This window comes from Chamaea fasciata, unplaced genomic scaffold (genome assembly GCF_029207755.1).
Source record: "Chamaea fasciata isolate MVZ Bird 193981 ecotype frontalis unplaced genomic scaffold, bChaFas1.0.hap1 SCAF_29, whole genome shotgun sequence".
Taxonomy (NCBI): domain Eukaryota; kingdom Metazoa; phylum Chordata; class Aves; order Passeriformes; family Sylviidae; genus Chamaea; species Chamaea fasciata.
In genome coordinates this window covers 2418869-2443335 of record NW_027094114.1, presented here as the reverse complement: position 1 = coordinate 2443335, position 24467 = coordinate 2418869, and positions in this window count along the sequence as shown.

Genomic DNA, 24467 nt, shown 5'->3' with positions numbered 1-24467 from the left:
TGTGTTCTGGCTCATCCCTGTCATTTGTCCCTGAGGCAGCACAGCCCCCCTGCCCAGCACAGGCCCCACATCCTCCTCAGCAGACACGGCACAGCACAGGGTGTGTTTTGGGTGGGCAAATGTTCCAACCAGAGTGTCCACAGCAGACCTCAGTGTCCAGTTCCAACACCCACATCCCGTGCCAGGGTTCACAGAGAGCCCTGCCCTGGGGACTTCCAAGGGCTGAGTGAGGAGGGAGCCTGGGCAGGGCTGATGCTGCCCCTACACTGGTGCTGAAATCAGCAGGAGGAAGGAGATAACCACAGAACAAATAGACCAATAAACTGAGGTGAGTGCCCAGGTGTGCCAGTGGCTGATGGAAGAGGCTGGAGGGATGGTCAAAGCCCTGGGGCACCTTCTCACACTGGCCATGCCACAAAGGCCACAGACCGACCTCCTCAGTGCTGCACCTGCCTGTGTGAGATCCCTGCCAGGGGACTGGCACAGCTCCACACACCTGCTGGAACGTGTCCTGGCCCTGCAGAGTCACACAGCTCAGCTGACATGGGTGGGTTTTATCTCCTGGACACTTCCCAGTCTAGCCCAGCTTCTGCCCAGCTCTGCCCACCTCCCCTGCCCTCAACCCAGCCCAGCCAAATCTGGGTAAATTGCATGGCAGTTCCTGCTCTGGGCTGCTCCAGCACTGGGTGCACTCACCCCACAGCCCTGGCCCCCTTGAAAGGCTCAGCAGCTGCTGAAGGGTGGAGAGGGAGATCAGGCTCCAGATCAGCCCTAGTGCTGGAGGATGAGAGACTCAGTGATGCTCCAGTAGTCAAACCTGTTCAAATACTTTCCTCAGAACCTCCTTGAGATGAGAGGTGACCACGAGAGGCCAAGGCAAGCCAGAGCTCTCTGTCCTGCCAGCTTTTTTCTCAGAGAACCCTTGCATATAGGGAATTTTTCAGGGGGAGTATCAATTTTGCCCATGACCACCTGGAAAGACAGATGGTTCTTCTCCATAGGAAGGAAAGCACTGAGGCACTATACTCCAGAGGCAATGATGAGAGGCAGCCCTCAACATTACAAAATCAGCTGGACCTGTCTGGCGGCCCTTAGGATGCCAAACCAGCCAGATCTGACCCATGTTCCCTTGGTTCCATGAGGCCCTGTAGTGTCACAATGTTCTTCTTGCTTCTGGGGTGTCACATTGGCCCCTTGCTGCCATGAGGCCCAGCAGGGTCACAGTTGGTTCTGTGGGGTCCTGCAGTGTCACCATGGTCTCCATGATTCCATGTGGCCTTGCAATGTCACAATGGTCTCCATGGATCCACAGTGCCCTGCAGGATCACAATGGTTCACCTTTGGTTCCACCAGGCCCTGTAATGCAACAATTGCCTCTTGGTTCCACAAAGCCCTGCTGCTGCACAGTGGTTCCTTGGTCCCATGGGGCCCAGCAGTGCCACAATGATCCCATTGGTTCCATGAGACCCTGAGGTGTCACAATGGCCCCTGGGATCCATGGGGCCCAGCAATGTCACTGTGGCCCTTTGGTTCCATGGGGTTCCCATCGTGTTACAATGGTCTCCATAGGAATGAAACAACCGAGCCCCAGTATCTCAGGGGCAGATGAGCAGCAGTCACCAGAGGCCAAGGGCAGCCAGATGAGATGGTGCTGGCACATTTTGTCTGGGAGCAATCCTTGGATATAGGGAATTTTATAGGCGGAATACCAAGTTTGTACATTACCACCTAGAGGAGGAGGATGGCTCTTTTCCATAGGAAGGAAAGCATGGAACACCGATGTCTGAGGAGCAGATGAAAGGCGGTCACCAGAGGCCAAGGCCAGCCAGACCTCTCTGTCCTGGTAGCTTTTGTCTGAAAGCAACCCTTGGATATAGGGAATTTTGGAGGTGGAATCCCACATTCGGACATTTCTGCGTTGATAAGTAGGATGGTTCTTTTCCATTGGAAGGAAAGCACAGAGCACAAGTGTTTCAAAGGCAGAAGAGGAGAGAGGTGGATCCTGGGATGCCAAGACAGCCAGAGCTGTTCGTCCTGGCAGCTTTTTCCTGGGAGGAATTCTTGGACATACAGAATTTGAGAAGAGGAATCTCAATTTTAGCCATGGACACCTTGACAAGAATGATGGTTCTTTTCCATTGAATGGAAAGCTGTCTTGGTTTAGGAAGACAGGTATCTGCTAGGTAAAATTACAATCAGAGGCTCTTTGGGAAAGATTTGGGAAATAGGAATAGCAGTTCTTTACTAGTATGTAATACAAAGCAAACAAACACAAAAAAACTCCCCCCCCCACCAAACAACTACAGCATTAATGAGAAACGACAACAGTACCAAGAACCTTGAGGGCTTTGTTTCACAAAACCCAGGGCAGTTTGGTTTCGGTGTCCCTGCAGGATCCTCAGAGCACCAAGCTGGACAGTGGAAAAGTCCCGGGCTGGTAGCTGGGATGGCAGGGTGTCCCGGCAGGCAGGGGCAGGATGTCCCGGCAGCGCAGGGGGTGCAGGGTCACGCTGCAGCAAGAGGAGCAGCGCCGAAGGAGCCGAAGGCGAGGCAGAAAGCGGCCCAGCTTCTGCGAGTGGCAGAGAAAAACTCAGGATTCAGGTCGAACCGGTGATAGTAGATCTCCCAGGACTGGATCCCTTTGGCCACAGTGAAACTCCTCCAGCCAGCAACAGCCGTTCTCCGCTCGGCGTGCTTTGCGGCGGCTGAGCTCCTCGAGGAGCGGCAGACACGCGTCTCCCCGAACGCCGGAAGAAGAAAAGCACGCAGCTGCCTCAAGCTTTGTCTTTTTCCTGCGTTATCTCCCCCTTCCACCTTTTGTCCACCTCTTTGTTTCAGTTAAGTACTCTCAAGTATCCAACACTTGGTCTCCTTGGTAACTTGTGGGGAAAAAATTCTTTAGAGAAAGAAGGAACAAACCTAACCCCCAAAAAAAGCACTGAGCCCCAGTGCTTCAGAAGCAGGTGAGAAGCAGCCCCCAAGAGGCCAAGGGCAGCCTGACCTGTCTGTCCTGGCAGCTTTCCCTTGGGAGTAATCCTTGGATGTACAGAGTTTTGGAGGTGGAATCCCAGTTTTGGCCATGGGTGCCTGGTGGAGATGGATGATTTTATCTGTAGGAAGGAAAAGCACGAAGTCCAATTGTTGTGGAAGAAAATGACAGGTGGCCACACATAGGCCAGGCCAGTCAGACTTGTCTCCCCTTGGCACGTTTTGTCTTTTTGTCACCTTTTTGGGGCAATCCTTGGACATAGGGAATTTTGGAGGTGGAATCTCAATTTTGGCCATAGCTGCTGGGGCAGGAAGAAGAGTACTTTATATTAGGAAGGAAAGCACAGAGCCCCAGTACTTCAAAGGCAGATGAGAACCAGATCTGTGGAAGCCAAGGCCAGCCAGACTTGTCTCTCCTGGCAGCTTTGGTCTGGGAGCTATCCTTGGATATAGGGAATTCTGGAGGTGGATCCCCAACTTTGGCCATGGGCACCTTGAAGTGAAAGGTGCATTTTTCCCATAGAAAAAAGAAGCACATGGTCCCAGTGCTTGAATGGCAGATGTGAGATGGACCCCAGGTTTCCAGGCCAGCCAGATCAGTCTCTCCTGGCAGATGTCATCTGGGAACAATCTTTCCATTTAAGGAAATTTGGAGGAGGAATCCCAACTTTAGCCACAGGCCCTTGGAGGAGAAGGACAGCTCTTTTCCACAGAAGGAGAACGCAGAGCCCCAGAGCTTCCGGGGCAGATGAACAGCAGCCCTCAACATGCCAAGGTCAGCCAGACCTGTCCATCAGCCCCCGGGAGGCCAAACCAGCCAGGCCTAATCCACGTTCCCTTGCTTCCATGGGGCCCTTGAGTTTCACAATGGTCGCCTTGATTCCATGTGTCCCCATGGCCCCTTGGTTCTGTAGGGTTCTGTACTGTCAGCAATGGTCTCCTTGGCTCTGCAGTGTCACAGTGGCCACACAAAGGCCCAGGAGCTTAAAAGACGGATCACAAGCTCAGCCCATGGTGTGGACCCTCCTTCTCCTGGGGTTTGTGTCTCACCCACACTGGAACCCAAGCAGTTGCTAGCTATATGTGTGTCTTTGGATATAGATCTTCTGTCTTTCTCAATCTCTCTTTTTCTTCTCCTTCTAATCCTCTTTACCTGAAACATTTTTGGGAAATTTAACATCTTTATTGTCTAACGCTTTCCAGGTTATAAGGGTGTCTTGGTTTGGAAAAGACAGGTGTTTACTAGGGAGGGGCAGGGAGAACTCAAACCCCCTCCCTCCAAATTACCATAATTTTGAATTTTGAGGGGGCTCTTAGGCAAAGATATGGGGATAGGAAAAACAGTTCTTTTCTAGTATGTATAACAAGGCAAACAAACAACAAGAACAACAGCATTAACAGCAAAACAGAACCAGGAACCTTGAGCGTCTTGGTTTCAGAAAGCTTGGGGCAGTCTGATTTTGGCGCCCCTGTGGGACTCTGAGAGCACCAAGCTGGAACAGTGAAAAATCCTGGGCTGGTGGGTAAGGTATATCAGAAGCTCCACGGTGGTAGCTGCATTGGCAGGGACGTCCCGACAAGACAGGGGAGTGCAGGCCCACAGAGTAGCAAAAAGGGCTGTGCCGAAGAAGGGGGAGTGGTGAGACAGGGCCGGCCCAGCTCCAGCAGGGCAGGAGGAGGCAGCCCTGAATTCCTGGGAACACGAGCAGAGGGTAGATTTCCCAGGACCATACTTGGTAGTGTCAGTGGATTCCTCCCACAGCATGCAGCAGCCTGGACATCCTCTCTCCTAAATACGAGGGCAAGAGACAGCGTAGCTGCCCCCAGCCCCATCCTCTACCTGCCCCCAAAACTCAGATTATCTTCCCCCTCCGAGGGAAACTCCCAGAGACAAAAGAAGTGTAGTCCAATGCTACACTTACTCTCCTGACTTTTGGCTACTGCTTTGTTTTAGTCAAGCGCCCACAAGTACCCAGCAGTTAGTCTCCTAGCAACTTATCGGACAAAATTCTGTAAGCAAAAAAGAAACAAATCTAACCCCCAATGATATCCACCCCAATTTTTTTTCCCCATACCAACATATTACATTGAATTTAAACCTTTAAATAATATACATACATTCGCTACCTTAATTATATACATATATACATGCAAACATGGATACAGACACAGTGTCTCGGGTAGTTCTCCCTAAAACAAGGGTCCCTTGAGGTATGCATCGGATCTCTCCATCCTTTTGCATCACCCACCAGCTGCAACTTTGTCCCTGAGCAAAGACAACCCCACGGATGGGATTGTCTTTGCTGAAGGCAGAATTAATCCAGTTTTTCCCAGCATATCTCTCATGTGTGCCACTGGAACCTTATCTCCATCTATTGTTCTCAGGGGCTCAGATTGGGCAGGGCTGCTCTGTTGGTGGAACCTCAAGAGTTCACCAACCAGGTGGCCTTTGCTAATTAATCTCCCAGTTCTTGAAAGTCTCCCCATCCAGTGCCTTCAAAATGGTTGTAAGCAGGTCATTGCACCATTCAACTTTCCCGGCCACAGGTGCGTGATAAGGAATATGGTACACCCACTCCATGCCATGTTCTCTGGCCCAGGTGTTGGTAAGGCTGTTCTTGAAATGAGTCCCATTGTCAGACTCGATTCTCTCAGGGGTGCCATGTCTCCACAGGACTTGTTTTTCCAGGCCCAGGATAGTGTTCCGGGCAGTAGCGTGAGGCACAGGGTGGGTCCCCAACCAGCCAGTGGTGCCTTCCACCATGGCCAGCACATAGCACCTTCCTTGGAGGGTTTGGGGAAGGGTGATGTAGTCAATCTGCCAGGCCTCCCCATGCTTATATTTGGACCACCGCCCACTATACCATAGGGGCTTCACCCGCATGGCTTGTTTGACTGCAGCACACGTCTCACAGTCATGGATAACCTGAGAAATACTGTCCATGGTTAAATTCACCCCTCAGTCTTGTGCCCACTTACAGGTGGCATCTCTGCCCTGATGACCTGAGGCATCATGGGCCCATCGAGCTAGGAACAACTCTCCCTTGTTTTGCCAATCTAAATCTATTTTTGACACCTCTATCTTTGCAGCCTGATCTACCTGCTCCTCATTAGCCCGACTCTTGGGGACATGGGCATCTACATGGCGGACTTTCATAGGTAGCTTCTCTGCCCAAGTAACATCTCACTGTTCTCTAGTGGCAATGTCTTTCCATTCATCAGCAGCCCAGATTGGTTTTCCCCTCTGCTGCCAGCTGGCCTTTTTCCACATTCCCAGCCAGCCCCACAGAGCATTGGCTGCCATCCACAAATCAGTGTAGAGGTAGAGCTTCTCTCTTTCAGCAATGTCCAGGGCCAATTGAACAGCTTTCAGTTCAGCAAGTTGACTCGATCCACCTTCTCCTTCAGTAGCTTCAGCGGCCTGTCTCCATACTCCCCTGCCTGGGGCTCCACACAGCTGCCTTCCACCTCCAGTTCATCCCTACGATGCGACAGGAGCTGTCAGTGAAAAGAGCGTAGAGTGTTTCTTCTGCTGGCAGTTGGTTGGACAGAGGAGCTTCTTCAGCCTTTGTCACTTGTTTCTGCTCCTCTTCATCAGTGAGACCAAAGTTTTCACCTTCTGGCCAGCTTGTAATTTTCTGTGAGTTGGCTATAGAAACCCCATTAGGTAACACCATGTTGTCTAGCTTACCCTGGTTTGGATGGCACATGGTTGTGGCTGTATTCCTCCCATTTGCAGGCCCTTATCAAAACATGGGCCCTATAACTAAGGCTACTGGGTCTGTTATCTAGTTTGTTTTATGGGTTGATAATGTCGGAGTCCAGGGCATTCCTCTGGATGCCCTGGGAGGCCACAGACCTGAGCAAGAGGGTTTGAGATCGGTACAGGGGGGTTTTGGAGCTGTACAGGGGGGTTGGAGACCCTGGCACGGAGCTCAGGAAGACACTGTCTTTGACTTCAGTCCATGGGAACGGCTTCCAACATTGAGGGAAGAATTACAAACCACAAAGATGTGAAAAAAGTAGTTTAGTTTGGTATAAGATGAGAAATGATGTAGTTTTGAGTTTTTAGAATATAGGAACATGGGGGACAAGATGGAGGACTTAGGGTGTTGCCCTTAGTTCTTCCTTCTTCTCCCCTGGCCTCCATCTTTTGGTGACGGTGGCACAAAGTATTTTAAGGAGATTGGATCAGAGTAAAGTTGACCATTTTAGTATAGGTGATAGGTATTGGAATATAAGTGTAAACAGGTGATACGTAACTTTCTGTATAAAGGGACTGCGACATCCAACTGTGGGGGGAGTCGCCTCGTGTCCCACCTGCTGTTCAGATCTCCACTGGGCACGGAGAACATTTTAAGATATGAAACAATAAACAACGCAAAATATCAAGAGAACAAGACCTTGAGGACTCCACTTCTTTCTTGCGACCTGGCTCGGGGCTTTCAGAGGGAAAAAAGGCTTTTTACCATCTTTAAGCTCAGGTGAGGAGACCAAACCCAACAGATAAGGTGAGGAATTCATGGATTTTTAACTTCTGCTTGAAGTTTAAGCACATAGATACATGGCTAGCACATTCTAAGTGTATGTTTTTGGGGTTATTTTAAAAATGGTACTTTCTGTGAGGAAATGACAGCAGGGGAAGTTTTCTCCCAGCCCTTCAACCAGTTCTTTGTGCCTACCCCACCAGCTTCTGAAGGGCTCTGTCAGCCCCTGGAGTGGACACACAGGCTGAGCCAGAGGTGAGAATGGCAGAAGAGGCTGAGCTGAGAGGGATCCAGAGGAATGATGGAGTGCAGGCAATGGCGGCCTGGGCATCCCTGGGAGGGGTGTCCAAAGGCTCCTGGAGCTGCGGCAGCCTCGGGGCTGTGATCATTCCCTGGGGAGCCTGGTCAGTGTCCCAGCCCCGCTGTAGGGGAAGGAGCTTTTGCTGCTCACTGGCCCGGAGCCGGCCTGGCCCGGAGCCGGCCTGGCCCAGCCCCAGCCGTTCCCTGGGCTGCTGTCCCTGCTCCCCCGGGGCCCAGGTGGAGCTGCCCCAGCGCCGGCCCTGGCAAGGAGCCGCAGCCCCCGGGGAGCTCCGAGCTGCGTCTGCTGGGCTGCGGCCGAAGGGAGGCAGCGGCCGCAGAGCTGCGGGGAAAGGTCCTGGCCCTGGCTCTGGGCTGGGCTGGGGCCACGGGGAGAAAATCAACTTGCAGCTTGTGACCCACAGCAGGGAGGAGCAGTAATTGCTGGCTGAGAGAGACTCTTGCCAAGGGTCTGCAAGGAGAGGACACAGGGAAGGGCTTTGTGCTGCCGGGGCCAGGCCGAGATGGGATGTGGGCATGGACTTGTACCCTGGGAGGGCGGTCGGGCCATGGCCCAGGTTTGCCCGAGAGGCTGCGGCTGCCCCCGAATCCCTGGGAGGTTTTAAGTCCTGGTTGAAAGGGACTTCCTGCCCCGAAGTCATGGGATGGAATGGGATGGGATGGTGTAGGGTACCATGGGGTAGGGTGGTGTGGAGCGGTGAAATGTGGGGATTGCACTGTGGGGGTGGTAAGAAACTTGGCAGGTGTAGGGATTGCAATGAGGTATTGGGTAGTTTTTGCTCTTGGAGTAGTGGGTCTAGAGGAAGGGAAAGCAAGAGGCACTTTTTGGAGGCTCCTGTTGCTTGTAGCAATTTTGGGGCCTAGAAGTGCATTCTGGGAGATCACAGTGAAATTGGCAAGGCAGAGGTAAAGGTCCCAAGCTGTGCAGGGCTGAGGTTACGTGGCAGTGATTTGGGGAGGATAAGGGCACCACATTACAGAAAGGGAGGAAGGAAGAAAGGAAGGAAGGAAGGAGAGAGAGAGAGAGAGAAAGAAAGAAAGGAAGATTAAATAAAAGGGACAGAGGGACTACTCCCCAAGAAACTACTGGGCAAGATAATATTGGGCAAGAAACTAATACCCAAGAAACTATTGGGCAGGAAACTACTCCTCTAAAAAGTACTGGGCAACAAAGTGTTTGAAGTGCAATCACTGTGCTGTATGGCAAGACTGCAGGAAAAGAAAGAAGCAGAGAAGGAAGGATAGAAATGTTTGTCCAGACTGTGAAATTATCGCCCTTGTTTTTGCCATGTTCCTGTCTCAGCACGAAGAGCTGGAATTCTGCACCAGAAAATGCAACAGCAGTTACTGAGTTCATCCTAGAGGGTTTCCCAGAGCATGATCCAAGACTGCGGATGTTTTTATCTCAGGTCCTTCTGCTCATGTACCTGACAACAGTGATGGGGAATGAAACCATCCTTTTCCTCCTGTGTGTGGATCACCACCTGCAAACCCCCAGGGACGTTTTCATCTGCAGCCTGGCCTTCCCGGAAATCTGGTTTACATCCTCCACAAGCATCAAATGGTTAGTGATGCTGAGTTCTGGTCAGAACACTCTCTCACTAAGCAGCTGCTTTGCCCAAAACTATTTTTATTTTGCCCTGGGCTGCACAGAATTTGTCCGGCAGGTTGTCATGTCCTTTGACCGCTGTGTTGCCATCTGCCACCATTTGCTCTATGCTGACATCACAAAGCCTCAGCTCTGTGTCCACCTGGGTGTTGCTGCTTGGGTCCTCGGCTTTGTCCTGCTGAGCTACCGCTGCTCTTCCTCTCTGAGCTGTCTTTCTGTGGCTCCAAGATCCCCCATTTCCTCTGGGACAACTCCCCCTTGTTCAAACTGTCCTGCTCTGACACCAGCCTGCTTTGGGAAACAGACTCTGTCTTCTTACCGTGTGTCGTGCTGGGCTCCTTATGTTTGACTCTGGCATTTGACATCTGCGTCCTTTTCTGTGTTCTGCATCTTCCAGCAGCCTCTGGGAGGAAGAAAGCTTTGACCACGTGTTCTTCCCATCCCGTCACCTTATCCATTGCCCGTGGGAGCTGCATTGCTCTCTGCACATGTCCTGCAGAAGATGTTTCCTTGAGGACCAACAGAACTGGAGCTCTGCTGAACACAGTCCTGTTCCCATTCCTAAATCCATTCATCTGCAGCCTTGGGAACAAATCTGTGATCCTGGCCCTGAACAAATCCATTGCCAGGCCAAGAACAAAGCCTTTCCTCTAAGCATGGTGCATTTCTGGAAAGCCATCCCAAGGATCTGGTATCATCTGTTACACAAAACCAGTGCCTGTGTGTGCAGCCTCCAAACACGGCTGCCTCAGGAGATTGATGCTCCTGCTGGGTTGTGTCAGGTTAAGAGAGAAGAGACTCATCTGCACTCCCAGACAGGGCACCAACAATGGCAGCAGGACAAACTCAGTTCATTCTCTGCCCGGGCTGCTCCCGGGCCCATCTCAGGAGAGCCACCAGCTCATTAAGAGCCCATCTCTGGAACAGAGAAGAGCTCAGAGGAACAGTGGCAAGTGACAATCCAAATTACAGCTCCTGAGCGATGGACACCTTGTCCCAGCTCCTCTCCTGGGACAGCCATCAGCCCTGCTTTGAAACCCCAAAGTTTGAAACTCCAAAGTCACCCTGCCAGTAAAGAAAGACTTTCTCCTGTGCAGTCTAAACCCTCCCTGGTACAGCTTTGAACCATTCTCACACGTTCCATCCCAGGATATCAGGGAGAAGAGAAAGGGAAATGCAGGGCAGAGCCAGGGGGGCAGCGAGATGGGAGTGTGCAGCCTGCAGGGACACAGCAGCAGCTCTGGGACAGCGCAGGACAAGCTGTGCTGGACGTGGCCAAGGGCCTGGCAGGGCTGGCAGTGCCCAGGAGAAGCCAAGTCTTGGTGCCCTGGGGCACCGCAGGGTCTGTGCCACCAAGGGCTGGGAGGGGACACCTTGTCCTGAGGCCCTGGGGCCTCCTGGCACAGCCCCAGCAAGGCTGGGCACTGTCACCCCCTTGTCCTGCCCTCAGCATCCCCCCACATCCATCCCAGTGGCCCCAGGGATCTGCTGGGACCAGTCCCTGGGGAGCCTTGGTCAGGAATAGCCCTGGGGAGCTCCTCAGTGCTCCCAGGGACTGCAGGTTTTTCAAAGCACTTTGGGTTTTGCTTTTGCCTGGGAGTCTCTGAGGGGTTTGTGCAATCACGGACTCCAATTATCTGCTGTAATTAGTCCCTTGAGATGTTTTGTCACTAACAACACTCAGTGGGGCTCATTAATGTTTCAAGTTACTCAAGAGTCATTAAAGTACTACTTTCTGACACTGAATCACTCTGAGAGGTTTGTGCAGTCATGGCCTCCAATTATCTGCTGTAATTAGTCCCTAGAGAGGCTTTGTACTGACACTCAGTGGGGCTCATTAATGCTCTGAGATACTCAATGTCTTTTAAGGTACTTTGGGTTTTCCTTCCCACACTCCGTCTCTGAGAGGTTTTTGGGCACTCTTGGCCTCCAGTTCTCTCCTCCAAGGAGTCCATGAAGAGCTTATGTTGGGGATGGACCTCAGTGGGACCCAGGAATGCTTTGAGACACGCTGGGTTTTTCCTCTGACTTGGACTCCTGGAAAGGTTTGTGCCATCTCCTCTCAGGCCCTGAGGGCTCAGCACCAAATGCACCACGGGGCTCTTTGGGATCAAGCAAGTCCTGACAAACCACGGCTCTGCCTTGATTTCCTTCTGGTCTGGTGCAGTTCATTAGAAAGGTTTTGTACTGCAGTTATGGAGAAAGATTTCAAAGAGCTTCTAAGAAATACACATTTCTGTTATAAAGGGTGTGTTTTATTACTGTTCTCTTTAGAGGAGAGGTGATTGCAGCATTCTGTGATTGATATTGATCCAGGGCCTCTCCTCAGAAGGCCTGGCCTGGCCAGAGAAGCTGTGCCTTATGGTCCGACCCAGTATGGATAACATTCCCCAAGCCCCTCCTGCCTGTCCTCACTCACCTGGGACCTGCTTTGCTCAGAGTCCTGCCTGCACTCAGGCAAAAAGGACTTTTCTATTTTTGAAGCAACGTAAAACTCTTAATTTTCCCCACTGAAAACAGACACACTCCTCAAGTGTGTGCCAGCCCAAGGGGCCACCAAAACCACTCCAGCCCTACCCTGGGCCGGCTGTGAGGGTGGATCAGCATCCCAACCTGCCCTGGGCCACTGCAAGGGACTGTGGCCATGGACACACTGGGACAAACTGGGGACAATGGCAACACTGTGGGGAAGACTGGGGAATACTGGGGCGTGCTATGGAAGATACTGGGGGGAATTGGAAGGGAATGGGAGTGAACTCAGGTGTATTGGGAGGGACTGGGCTGTACTGGTGATGAAATGGGCTGTACTGGGAAGGACTAGAGGGGTTGAAGAGGCTGTTCCCGCCTCCGCAAACTCCCATTTGCCGAGGCTCCCGCCCGTCACCGCCAGCATCCAATCAGTGCCAGGAAACCGGGGACTCGGGGCGGTGCCTGGTGTCGGTGCCACGTTTCGGTTTTGCCTTCAACTCCCGTCATGCACCGCGGCCCAATTGAGCCCCTTTGCACCCCGGACTACACTGCCTGTCATGCCCCGCGCTCCACAGAACCCCGCCCCCGTATCCCCCCTCCCCCCCATGTGTACCCTACCTTTCCCCCAGACCCTCCAGGATCCCTAAGTGCCCCCTCAGTATTTATTTGGAACCCCCCAAAATCGTCCCCGACTCCCCTGAATGCTCCCAACCCCAGAGATGCCCGTTAGAGCCACTTCTGGGAAGTCATCTCCGATCATCCCCCGTGCTCTCAGAGCTCTGCCGAACACAGTCTCGCGCCGAAAATTCCTGCTGTGCCCCGTGTCCTAAAGCGCCCGGTTCGAGCTCCCCAAGCTCCCCCCAAGTGCTCCCGAACCGCACACGTTTCCTCCGAGGACCTCAAGTCACGGCTCGGACACAAAGGTGTCCCCCAAAACGCCTTCCCGGATCCCAAACGCCCCGTTCGAGCCACTTCCGGGACTACAGCTCCCAGCATGCTCCGCGGCGCACACAGAGCCCTATTCCAGCCGTGACTCCATCTCCCGTCATGCCCCGCGCCCCACCGACAGCCACTGGAGCTGCGCCTCGAACTCCCGTTATGCTCCGCGGCCCCGTTACACCGTGTTCCACCCGCGCCTACAACTCCCATCATTCCCCGCGCCACAGAGAGTCCCCTCAGGGCCCCCCAAGTGACCGCCCGGACCCCGAAGGGCCCCAGGTTCCCCTCCCTGACCTCCAAGTTCCCACCCGGCTCCCCCAGATGTCCTTCAGACCCCCAAAATTTCTTCAGATTCCATCCCCAGGTTTAGAACTGCCCCAAATGTGCCTCAGAAATGTCTCCGTGGACCCCAAAGTGGCCCCTTTTACCCTGTCTGAGAAAACGATAAAGAAGATGACAAAAGGAGTAAAAATGGGACTAATTAGCATAAATAGGGAGGAATCAATAGCCAGATGTTGTCAATGAATTAATGAAGGGAATTGTGTTACTTAGAACCAATCACCAATAATTTTTTGGGTTGCTAAAAATGTATCAATTTTTTTAAATAAATGTGAAACTTAGGTAAAAACATATATAATAATATTTTATATATTTGTAAATATTATTATAATTTCCTTATAATTTTTTTAAAAAAGAAAAATTCATAATTTACAAAAATTATTTCAGATGTCAGTTTTTGGTGGATGATTTCAGACACGGTGAGGTTGGGGTGAGGAGCAGGTTGTCCAAACAGGGTCAGCCTGCAAGGGGCTCATTCTCCATGCCCAGACCTTTTAAGGAGACACTCAGCATTAAGATCACTTGGGGAATGTTTCTTTCACCTCTTCAATGGACTGAAAAATAAAAAAAAAAACACCCTTGATTAGAAAAAAAAAATCAGGAGATGCACTTTGAAATTTTCCTCCATAAGAGAACTCCAAACTGGCTCCAAGCAGCTGCACAAGCCCCGGAGACGAAGACAAGTGAAGGAAGAAAAGGAGGTCGTGACTGCTTTCTGGATTTGAATCAGCCCCATGCTGGATTTGGGGCTGAGTCCACAAGCTCCAGGCACTGAGAGAAGGTTGAAGAAGCTGCTCAAGGAAGCAGAAGCAAAACTCCAAGTCCCTTGGAGCATCCCTGGGCCCCACTGAGGGCAGGGAATGCCAAAGGCTCCCCAGGGACTGCTGAGAGCAGATCCTTGAGGCCAGGATTGCAGGGAGCCGCAGGCTGTGAGCAGGGAACTGCAATGCTGAGCAAGGCCTGGGCTGGTTGGAGGGAGCAGAACGGCCAAGCCCTGAGCCCAGGCCTGGCACAGCAGGGCCTGTCCCTCCCGGGTGGCTCGGGGCTGGTTGTGGGGCAGTGGGATGGGAGGGACAGCAAGGACAAATGGCACAAAGCTGTGTGACACTCCTGATCCTCATGGCACTGCGAGCCAGTGTGACACAGCAGGGCCTCATGGAAACAAGAGGCCATAATGAGCCTGCGGGGCTGTAACACCCCAGAACACTGAAATAATGGGGGTACCCAAAGGTTCTCTTACTCGAGTTTGGTGCACAAGGAGAAATGCCAACCAGATAGTCCCAGGATGAACAGATGCACAGAAAATTCTTATTTGCAAGGAACAGTCGAAGGATCATAAGTCCAATTCTGAAGTTAATGGCCCATAGAGGGATGGAACCCTAAACCTCGGTGATATTAGCACCATACTTTAACCAATTTAGCTAAGAGGTCAAAGCAACACACAGCTCTACTGGCAAAATATAGAAAATCAAGGAACTTGGAAAACCATTTAATAAAACATCCAACTCAAAATAAAACTCTTATCACAGCAGTAGCTTCATTGACTTGGCCCATTTGACCTGGAAACCTTTACAGAATTACAGAATGACAAAATGACTAGATTGGAAGAGACCTCCAAGGTCATTGAGTTCAACCCATGTCCCAACACCTCACCTAAGCCATGGCACCTAGTGCCACATCCAGTCTTTTTTAAAACACATCTAGAGATGGTGACGCCACCACCTCTCCAGTCAGATCATTCCAGAACTTTATCCCCCTTTCCGTAAAAATCTTTTTCCTAATTTCCAACCTTTATTTCCCTTTGTTCAGCCTTAAGACTCTGTCCTCTCATTCTGTCAGTGGCTGCCTGGAGAAAGAGACCAAACCCCACCTGACTACAAACACCTTTCAGGGAGTTGTAGAGAGTGATAAGGTCACCTCTGAGTCTCCTTTTTTGTCTAGGCTAAACAACCCCATCTCCCTCAGTCGTTCCTCACAGGAGTTGTGTTCCAAGCCCATCATCAGCCTTGTTGCCTCCTCTGGACACATTTAAGCATCTCAAGGTTATTCTTAACTGAGGGCCCAGAAGTGGACACAGCACTCGAGGTGTGGCCTCACCAGTGCCGAGTACAGGAGAAGAATGACCTCCCTGCTCCTGCTGGCCAGACCATTCCTGATCCAGGCCAGGTGCCATTTGCCTTCTTGGCCACCTGGGCACACTGCTGCCTCATGTTCAGTTGGCTGTCGACCAGAACCCCCAGGGCCCTTTCTGCCTGGGCACCGCCCAGCCACACTGTCCCCAGCCTAGAGCACTGCAGGGGTTACTGTTGGCAAAATGCAGGACTCAGCACTTGGACATAATACACTTCACCTTGTTGCACTCTGCCCACCCATCCAACTGTTCCAGGTCTCTCTGCAGAGCCCTCCTACCAGCCAACAGATCGACAAATGTTCCCAGCTTAGTGTCATCTAAAAATTTACTAATAAGAGATTCAATAGCCCCATCCATGTCGTCAATACAATTGTTGAACAGAGCTGGCCCCAGCACAGGCCCCTGAGGAACACCCCTGGTGACTGGCTGCCAGCTGGATGCAGCACCCTTCCCCACCACTCTCTGGGCCCGGCCATGCAGCCAGTTGTTAACCCAGCAAAGAGTGCTCCTGTTCAAGCCGTGGGCTGCCAGCTTTTCCAGGAGCGTGCTGTAGGATACAGTGCCTAAGGCCTTGCTGAAGTCCCAACAGACAACATCCACAGCCTTTCCCACATCCACCACACAGGTCACCTGGCCATGAAAGGAGACGTAAAAACTGGTCAAACATGACCTACCCCTCCTAAACCCATGCTGGCTGGCTCTGATCCCCTGGCCATGACACAATATAAACTGCTCCATGACCTTTACCAGGTACTGAGGTCAGGCTAACTGGCCTATAATTACCAGGATCCTCCTTCCCACCCTTCTTGTGAATGGGTGTCACATTGCCCAGCTTCCAGTCATCTGGATTCTCACCAGTGGGCCAGGACTGTTGGTAAATGATGGAGAGTGGCTTCACAAGCTCATCTGCCAGCTCCCTCATCACCCTGGGGTGGATCCCACCTGGGCCCATTGATCTGTGAACATCCAAGCAGCTCAGCAGTTCTCTGACTGCCTCCTCCTAGGCACTAAGTTCCCTTCCACATCCAGTACAAAACAAAGGTTGGCCTTCCTATTGCAGTTAATATATTTGAAAAACTTTTTTTAATATCCTGTACAAAATTCCCAAAGTAAGTTTGAATTGAGTGTTGGACTCCCAAACACTTTTCCTACATGCCCTAGCAATCCCTTTAAATACTCCTTGACTAGACCCTCCTTCCAAAGATGATACATCCTCTTTTTATTCCTAAGTTCCTTCAAAACCTCCTTGCCCATCCAGGCTGGACCTTTGCCTCGTCAGCTCATCTTTTGGCACACAGGGAAAGCCTGTTTCTCTGCCCTCAAGATCTCTGCTTTGAAGCACGCCCACCTTTCCTGGACTCCTTTGTTTTTAAGGGCTGCTTCCCTAGCAACTCCCTGAATAAGTCTCGTAAATAGGCCAAAGTCTGCTGATTGGAAGTCCAGTGTAAAAGTCTTCTTGATGTTCTTCCTGATTTCACCAAATATGGAGAACTCTATAATTTCATCATCACTGTGTCCCAAGGAGCCTCCAACAACCACATCTCCCACCAGCCCTTCTCTATTTGCAAACAACAGGTCGAACATAGGCCCTCCCCTGGTGGGGCTCACTCACCAGCTGCAACAAAAAGTTGTCCTCCATACGCTCCAAAACCTTCCTGGACTGCCTCTTTCCTGCGGTATTAAGTTCCCAGCAGATATCTGGCAGCTTAAAGTCACCTACAAGAACAAGACCTAGTGATCCTGAAACATTCTCCAGCTGCTTTTAGATTAAGTTGTCCACCTCTTCTTCCTGGCTGGGTGGTTGATAACAGACTCCCAGCAGGTTCCCCTGGTACCCCGTCCTGTTTTCTTAGGGTACAACGGTAACAATGAAAACCTTACCAAGGGCACAACTCCCAAGTCCACAAGGAAAAGAACAGACAAGCTGTCAAGTTCTTCAAATATTTGTCCTGCTTTGCTGCAAGACTCCTACTGCACACACAGTGTGGAAAGCCAAGGGAAGCTGCAGTTGGTGGCACGTCTTGTGACAGAAGCTGCACCTCGTTCTCGAGGAAGTGTTCTTGGAAAGAGCAGACGGGACTGTGGAGAAGATTCTGGGAAAACTGAAGGAGCTTTTAAGAAATGAAATGAAACTGTAAAGAAGCAATCAAAGATGTCCTTGTCAAATGATTTTGATGCTCCCCTTTTCCATCTTGCACTACTTCTCCATCCCATGAACTACAAATGGATCTCACCTCTAAGATCCATGATTTGGCAAGTTGGAGATGCTGTAAAATACCATGAGCTACACACAATTTGCCTTCCCCTGTTTTTCTTGGAAAGCAATGCTGGAGACACAAGTGCAGTGCTTGGGCCAGGTACGAATTCTGCATTCAGGGAACGTGCTCTGACAGTGTCTGACCCTCAGCAGGGACAATGCACAGCAGCAACCAAGGGGATTGCTCTGCCACAGTGCAGGAGTCAAGACTCTGGGTCTTGGCTCCTGTGGGCAAAGTTCCCGTGTTTGGACAGGCTCGGGGCTGCCCCCAGGGAGCGCGGGGCTTGGCGTGGGGCTGAGCGGGCAACGGACAAACGGATCCGGGGAAAAACGGCCCCGGGGCTTCAGTTGCTACGGCAGCAGCGGCAGCAGCGGCAGCAGCGGCAGCAGCAGCGGCAGCAGCAGCGACAGCAGCAGTAGAAAAAGCGACTTTTGGCGACTTCTTCCCCCTTTTCCTCTCCCTCTCCCGCAGTCCCGCACCCTCTCCTGCAGTCCCGCACCCTCTCTCGATCTCCCTGTCCCGGTGTCCCCGTCCTCTTGCAGTCTCCCTCTCCCCTGCAGGGCCGGGCCATGCCCCCGGCCCGCTTCCGTCCCTGGGCAGGGCTGCCCCGTCCCCGCCCCTGGCCCCGGGCCTCCCTCCGCGGTTTCGCCTTCGCCGGGCTCTGGCTGTCCTGGCGATGGCGGTGCCGGACGAGGATCTGTGCCTGGGGCTGCGGTGGCATCGCCGCCCTTTGCCTCCGCCTGTGCCGAGCCCGGCCCCGGCCCCGGCCCCGGCCCCTCCCGGGCCCCGCGGCGGACACACGTGGCACGGCCGCTCCCTCCGCCTCCGCTGCGACTTCCCCAGCCCAAGCTCCGCCACTCGGCAGCATGGCCGCTGGCCCCGAGCTGCCGCTGTCTCGTAGCCAGGAGCAAACGCCTGGGGATTCCCGGCTCGGGGCGGTTGAGGGGCGCTCGGGAGCCGTTCTAGGCCCCGGGCCGAGCACTGACATCCACGTCTCGCCGGCAGGGAAGGCACAGCAGGGCCTCCAGGAGCAGTACCGGCTGGGTTCGCTGCTGGGGTGCGATGGCTTCGGAATAGTCTTTGCAGGGACGCGGCTCTCGGACGGCGCACCGGTGAGCGACAGGGCTGGCGGCGGGCGCAGGAAGAGGAGGAGAAGGGCGGAGGAGGAAGTGCATGGGGCTGGGCAGCGTGGGCAGTGTGGGCAGCGAGCTCAGCCCGCTGCTCCCCTTGGCTTGCAGGTGGCCATCAAAAGGGTGCCACAGAACCATGTCCGGCACTGGGGAGAGCTGGTGAGTGAGTGGGGGCCAGCGGGAGAAGCCGGGGCGTGCCAGGTAAGGACGAGCCGAGGCCCGGCAGGGTGGAAGCCGCCAGGACGCCTCGAGGGAGAGCGGGCGTGGGGCCAGCGGAGGGTGCAGAACATCCCGGGCTGGGTGAGGGCTTCCCCACCCCTGGCACGGCCTCAGCCCCACTGACGGCATCGTGGTCCTCCCACAGCCCAACGACACCAGCGCACCGCTGGAGATCGTGCTGCTGGACAGGGTCTCCACTGGCTTCCCTGGTGTCATCCAGCTGCTGGAGTGGCTTGAGCTCCCCAGTGAAATCGTGATGGTGCTGGAGCGCCCGCAGCGGTGTCAGGACCTCCAGCATTTCATTCGGGCACAAAGGTTCCTCTCCGAGGAGGTGGCGCAGGAGCTGTTCCACCAGGTGCTGGAGGCCGTGCGGCACTGCACCAGCTGCGGGGTCCTGCAAAGAGAAATCACACCAGAGAACGTATTGGTTGACCTGGCCACCGGGCAGTCCAAATTGATCGATTTTGGCTGTGGCACCTACCTTCAAGACACGGCATACACTCAATTTGCAGGTGAGCCCACGCAAGGATGTGCTCCCAGCTCCTGCCATCTCATGGCCCAACATCTCACAGCCCAACCTGGGTGTGGCAGTGAGGATTCTCCCTTTTGCTGCCAGTCATGGCACTGAGACTTCAGGTGAGTTGCTTTTGAGCAGGGGTGGATTGGGGCCCAGCTTCCAGCCCTGCTGGCAGCCTTTGCCAGCCACTCTGCCCAGGACTGGGGCTGGGGCAGCCAGCCCGACAGAAACACCCGTGGGTGGGGGTATCAGAGAGCGTGGAGTCAGAACCTGTGCACCAGCCAGTTTGGTGTGCAGGTGAGAAAGGGCTTGGACTGCTCCTCTGGCCTTCTTTGTCTTGTGTTCATAATGTTATTTGGGGCAATGCAGGCAGGGAGGAGGAAGGCATGGTTTTCCTCCTGCTCTGAGTGGGTTTTTTCTTGTTCTGGTCAGGCCTTTCCAGGGCTTCTGCCGCCCTTTTCCTACACCAGTGGTTTCTTTTCCAATGGCAATTTTTCACACAAGTCCCAGGTCCTGGTGGGAGGGCAGCGGGTCACACCATGTGCCACTGGGGCAGTCCCCACATGCCCAGGGATGCTGGGGCCAGGCTCTGGGAGCAGCAGCATCCCCCTGATGAACTCCATCTGTATTCCATAGGAACACCAGCATACAGCCCCCCAGAATGGACCGACTTTGGCTGGTACTATGGTGAGCCAGCTACCATCTGGTCCCTGGGCATGCTCCTGCACCAGATGGTCTGCGGGCATCACTCTTTCAGGAGTGGCTGGAACATCAGCTGGGGCCAGCTCCCGCTGCCACAACGGCTCTCTGAAGTTGGATCCTCATCTCTGGGCACGGAGGGAATATCAGTGCTGGGAGACAGCAGTTGGCTCGTGAGCATCCTGCTCTGGCAGCTGCTGAGGAGGTGGCACATGTCCTGCTCTCCTGCTCTCCTCCAAAGCAGGGAATTGATGGGAAAGTTTAGGCCCAGCTCTGAGCACATCCAGCATGGCCTGGGCATGGGAATATGGGGCAAAGCAGCCAGGGGCCTTCTCCAACTGACTGGCAGTTTCTGGTTTCTCTTCCCAGAGTGCAAGGATCTCATCAGGTGCTGTTTATCCGTGGATGACATGGAAAGGCCTTCATTAGAAGACCTTTTTGGTGATCCTTGGATGCAGGATATTCATCTGGAGTAGAAGAAGGGAGAGAGCCAGAGGCTCATTTTGATGCAGGGCCCTGGTAAGTTCCAGCTGCACACATGCCTTGGCAATCAGAAGCAAAGAAACTCAGACTTTTTTGTGCTGCCTGTGTCACTGCACAGGGGTCATCAGGTGGGCACAGGCAGCCCTTCTGCTGGAGCTGAGCTGCTCTGCCCACCACTGGTGGCTGCCGTGCCAGTTGTTTTGGCTTGTGCTGGTTCACTGACAGCTGGGGCCCTGGGCAGAACACTGACGGCCTGGTCTCACCCCCAGGGAAGGAGAAGGAGCCCCTGGAGAAGCTGGACCAGGTGGGGCTGCTGCTGCTGGAGACAGCGAGGACGACAACAAGGATGACAACCTCTTCCTGAACCTGGCCACCAGCAATTGAAGGTGATGGACTTCAATTCTGGCACCTTCTTCAAAGCCAGGCTCCACAGCCAATTTGCAGATGAGTTCACACACAGGGGGATGCTCCCAGATTTGGGCATTGCACAGCCTGGCCAGGAACCAAAGGTTCCCCCCTTTACTGGGGCTGATGCAACTGATTGTTCAGTGGGCTGCCAAGCTGCTTTGTGGCAGGGCTGGGGACACGGGCTGGGGTGGTTCTGAAATGGGAGTCGGCTCCTGGCCCTGCCAACAGCCACCACCCCCCACCATGCCCTGGGCTGGAGCTGTGGCAGCCAGCCCGACACAAACAAAGCCCCAAGGTGGGAGCAGAGGTGGGACTCCAGAACCTGTGCTCGGCTGCTTTGCTTTGCCGGCAAGGAAGGACTTGGGCTGCTCCACTCCCTTTGTTTTCTTTGGGATCACCATTATTTTGGGGGGCAGTGTAGGGGGGAAAGAGTGAAAGCATGGGCTTCCCTCACTGGTGGGTGGGTTTTTCCCTAGCATGCAGGGCATGGGGGCTTCCTCAACCTCTGACAGAGATAGGATCTTTTACCTTTTCCCTCTTTTCCCTTTTTTGTCTGTAATCTCTTTTTGTTAATTTGATGATTGTTTATCTAAAGGAAGCCTTCTAGGTGGTGTCCAGTCTTGACTGGGAAGTGCTTGGGACCAGCTGTGGAGTGGATGAAGGAGAAGGCTGAGGACGTGGTTTGGGAGCAGCTTTTCTTCCCGCGGCGGATGGCGTGAGGTGTGTCCCCGTCTTGTTGGCATGGGTGGGGTAAGAGCTTTTGGGAGATGGCAGCCAGCACATAGGCATCCTGCTCTGGGCAGCTGCTGGGGAGGTGGATCTGCCCTGGCTGGCTGCAGGCTGGGCACGTGTCCTGCCCTCCTGCTCTGCTGCCAAAGGCAGCAATGATGGGCAGCTTTGGGCCCCGCTCTGAGCACGGCCAGCATGGCCTGGGCACCGCGGGCGGCTGGGACAAGGGCACAGGAGCCTTCAGCTGATGGGCGGTTTCTGGTTTCTGTCCTTGCAGCCGGGCTCTGCGGATGCTGAGGCTGCTCTGGGCTCTGCCAGGGCTCTGCTGGAGCTCAGCACCGGGCCGGGATCAGCCAAAGAAGAAACGGTGTGACCTGCAGCAGACTTGCCTTGAGCATTTTGGCAATGCAGCTCAAGTTTGAAGAGGGTGCATCTCCAAGGAAAAACATAACACCCCCCCAAAATAAACTTGTTTAATACCTTCGGAAATGAAATCAATCTGGGGTGATGCCAAATGACATTTTTCAGCTTGCTCAAGCTGTAGCTCAGCCCTTCTCTGAACAGTTCTGTCCCCCACCTGCATTTTCCTTCACAACTGCTCCCTATTTTCCCCCAGTGAGTGCCCAGCTAATTGCAGTCTCCATCATACTATTGCCAGCCTTGGTGCCTGTCACCATGAGGAAGACCGAGCCCCAGGTTTAGGGACTCATCCTGTCACTGGCTGAGGGGCAGCAATGCCTCAGAGGTCTGGTGGCATTTTAGTGTCATTCAGAGCTGCTCTCTTGCCCTCAGCTCTCCTCACTGCTGAGTTCCCACTCCCTTTTCCTCATCCTTCCAGCAGGATGAACTCTGTGAAGTCCCATGAGCCACCCCACTCTTCCTGGCCCACCCACCCACCTCAGTTAGGCTGAAGCTGAAGCTTCTTTGTCTCCTCTGGCACACCAGTGCAGTCCCCTCTGCGGGGAGCCCAGAGCACAGCACACAGCAGTGCAGTCCGGGCTGGACCAGCTGCCCTCCACCCCTGGCTTGGCTGTTTGTGGCAACCAAATGCTCCCTGTTTGCAGCTGTCCCTGCAGGATGGCCCCAGGGCAGAGCCCAGCCGGGCTCCCACTGCATCCCCTGGAGCCTGGGGCAGACAGTGGTGCCAGAGCTGAGGTTCATGGGGAGCAGCCAGATCTGTGGCCTGCAGTCAGTGTTTGCAAGTGTTGTGTTCTCATCTCCTGCAGCTCGTGGGGAAGACAACGAGTGTTGCCAGGCCAGCAGTGCCCCTCTGTGCAGGGGCAAGGCTGAAGGGCTTTCCCATTTCAGAGGAGCCCGCACTGAGCCTTGGCAGGGCTGGAGCCGGGTCTCGCCTGCTGTGCGGGACTCGCTGCCCACCAACCGCCCCAACCCGCCGCTGTTCTCCGTCCTACAGGGACAGAAGGGTCTGTGTGTGCCAGAGGCTCTGGGATGTCTCTGTGCCCATGGACAGAAGGGTCTGTGTGTGCCAGGGGCTCTGGGATGTCTCTGTATCTATGGACATAAGGGTCTTTGTGTGCCAGGGGCTCTGGGATGTCTCTGTACCCATGGACAGAAGGGTCTGTGTGTGCCAGGGGCTCTGGGATGTCTCTGTATCCGTGGACAGAAGGGTCTGTGTGTGCCAGGGGCTCTGGGATGTCTCTGTACTCATGGGTAGAATGGTCTGTGTGTGCCAGGGGCTCTGGGATGTCTCTGTACCCATGGAAAGAAGGGTCTATCTATACAAGGGTTTCCATAACATCTTTGTTCCCTTGGGTATGGAATGAACACAGGGTGAAGTTGTCAGTCATGTTGCTTGTGCACTCCTTCCTTTCCATATAAGACACATCTATGCACACCTCCACATACAGGTATTTTAAAAGGATAGGGATGGATAGAGATTTCCCACAGAGCTCTAACTTTGACATAACTCACTTGTAAGCCAGTGGCCAGGGGATTTTTTTCCCAGCTCTGTGTGGGTCGGTGTCCAAGAGTAGAGGGGAGCAGCATTCAGAAGCAGTTTCAGGATTTCTAGGCAGGAAATGGAATTGACAACCATCAGTGTAACTCACCCTATTCATTGGGATGGGCTGCTGGTTCCTTAGGAATATGGCTGTTGTGCAGACCAGGTGCTTCAGCCCTGAGGGCTCTTGGCCAGGCCAGGGGATCTGCCACCTGCCAAGGGCAGCTCTCAGCCTGCCTGGAGATCCTCATGGACCGTGGGGTGAAGTTGGAGGTGGAAGGAGTGACCCCGGCAGGGCAGACTCCTCCTGCTGTGGAAAGGGTGCTGCATGGCCAGGACTGCTCTCAGCTTTGTCCTAAAGGAAAGGGAAAGGACTGTCAGCTTTGCCTGTGTCACTGAGACTCCTGCACTGTCACCCTGGGCATCAGCAGATCTGTCTCAGATCTCCCTCAGAAAGTGCCTCCTCACCCTCCTCTACCTACAGACAGCAGCAGCAGCACCTTGGCTTGCAGCATCTCTGTTGGTCTGAGCTGCCCTTAAGGCTCTGCTGCCAGGGAGATGCCCCTGGGCAGTGGCCTGGGCTGGGAGGGGTGTGCAGGGCCGAGCTCAGCCCCCAGGGCTGGGCTGGGCTCTGGGAGCACTGGCAGGGACAAGGCTTGGATAGAGAGAAACAGCTCCCAGTAGGCACAACTCCAGGTAGTAGAGAGCAAGACAAGCCCTGGATATCCCTTCCTATACAACAACACAGAAAAAAAAGGGAGAGAAAAGTGTAGGGAAATTAATT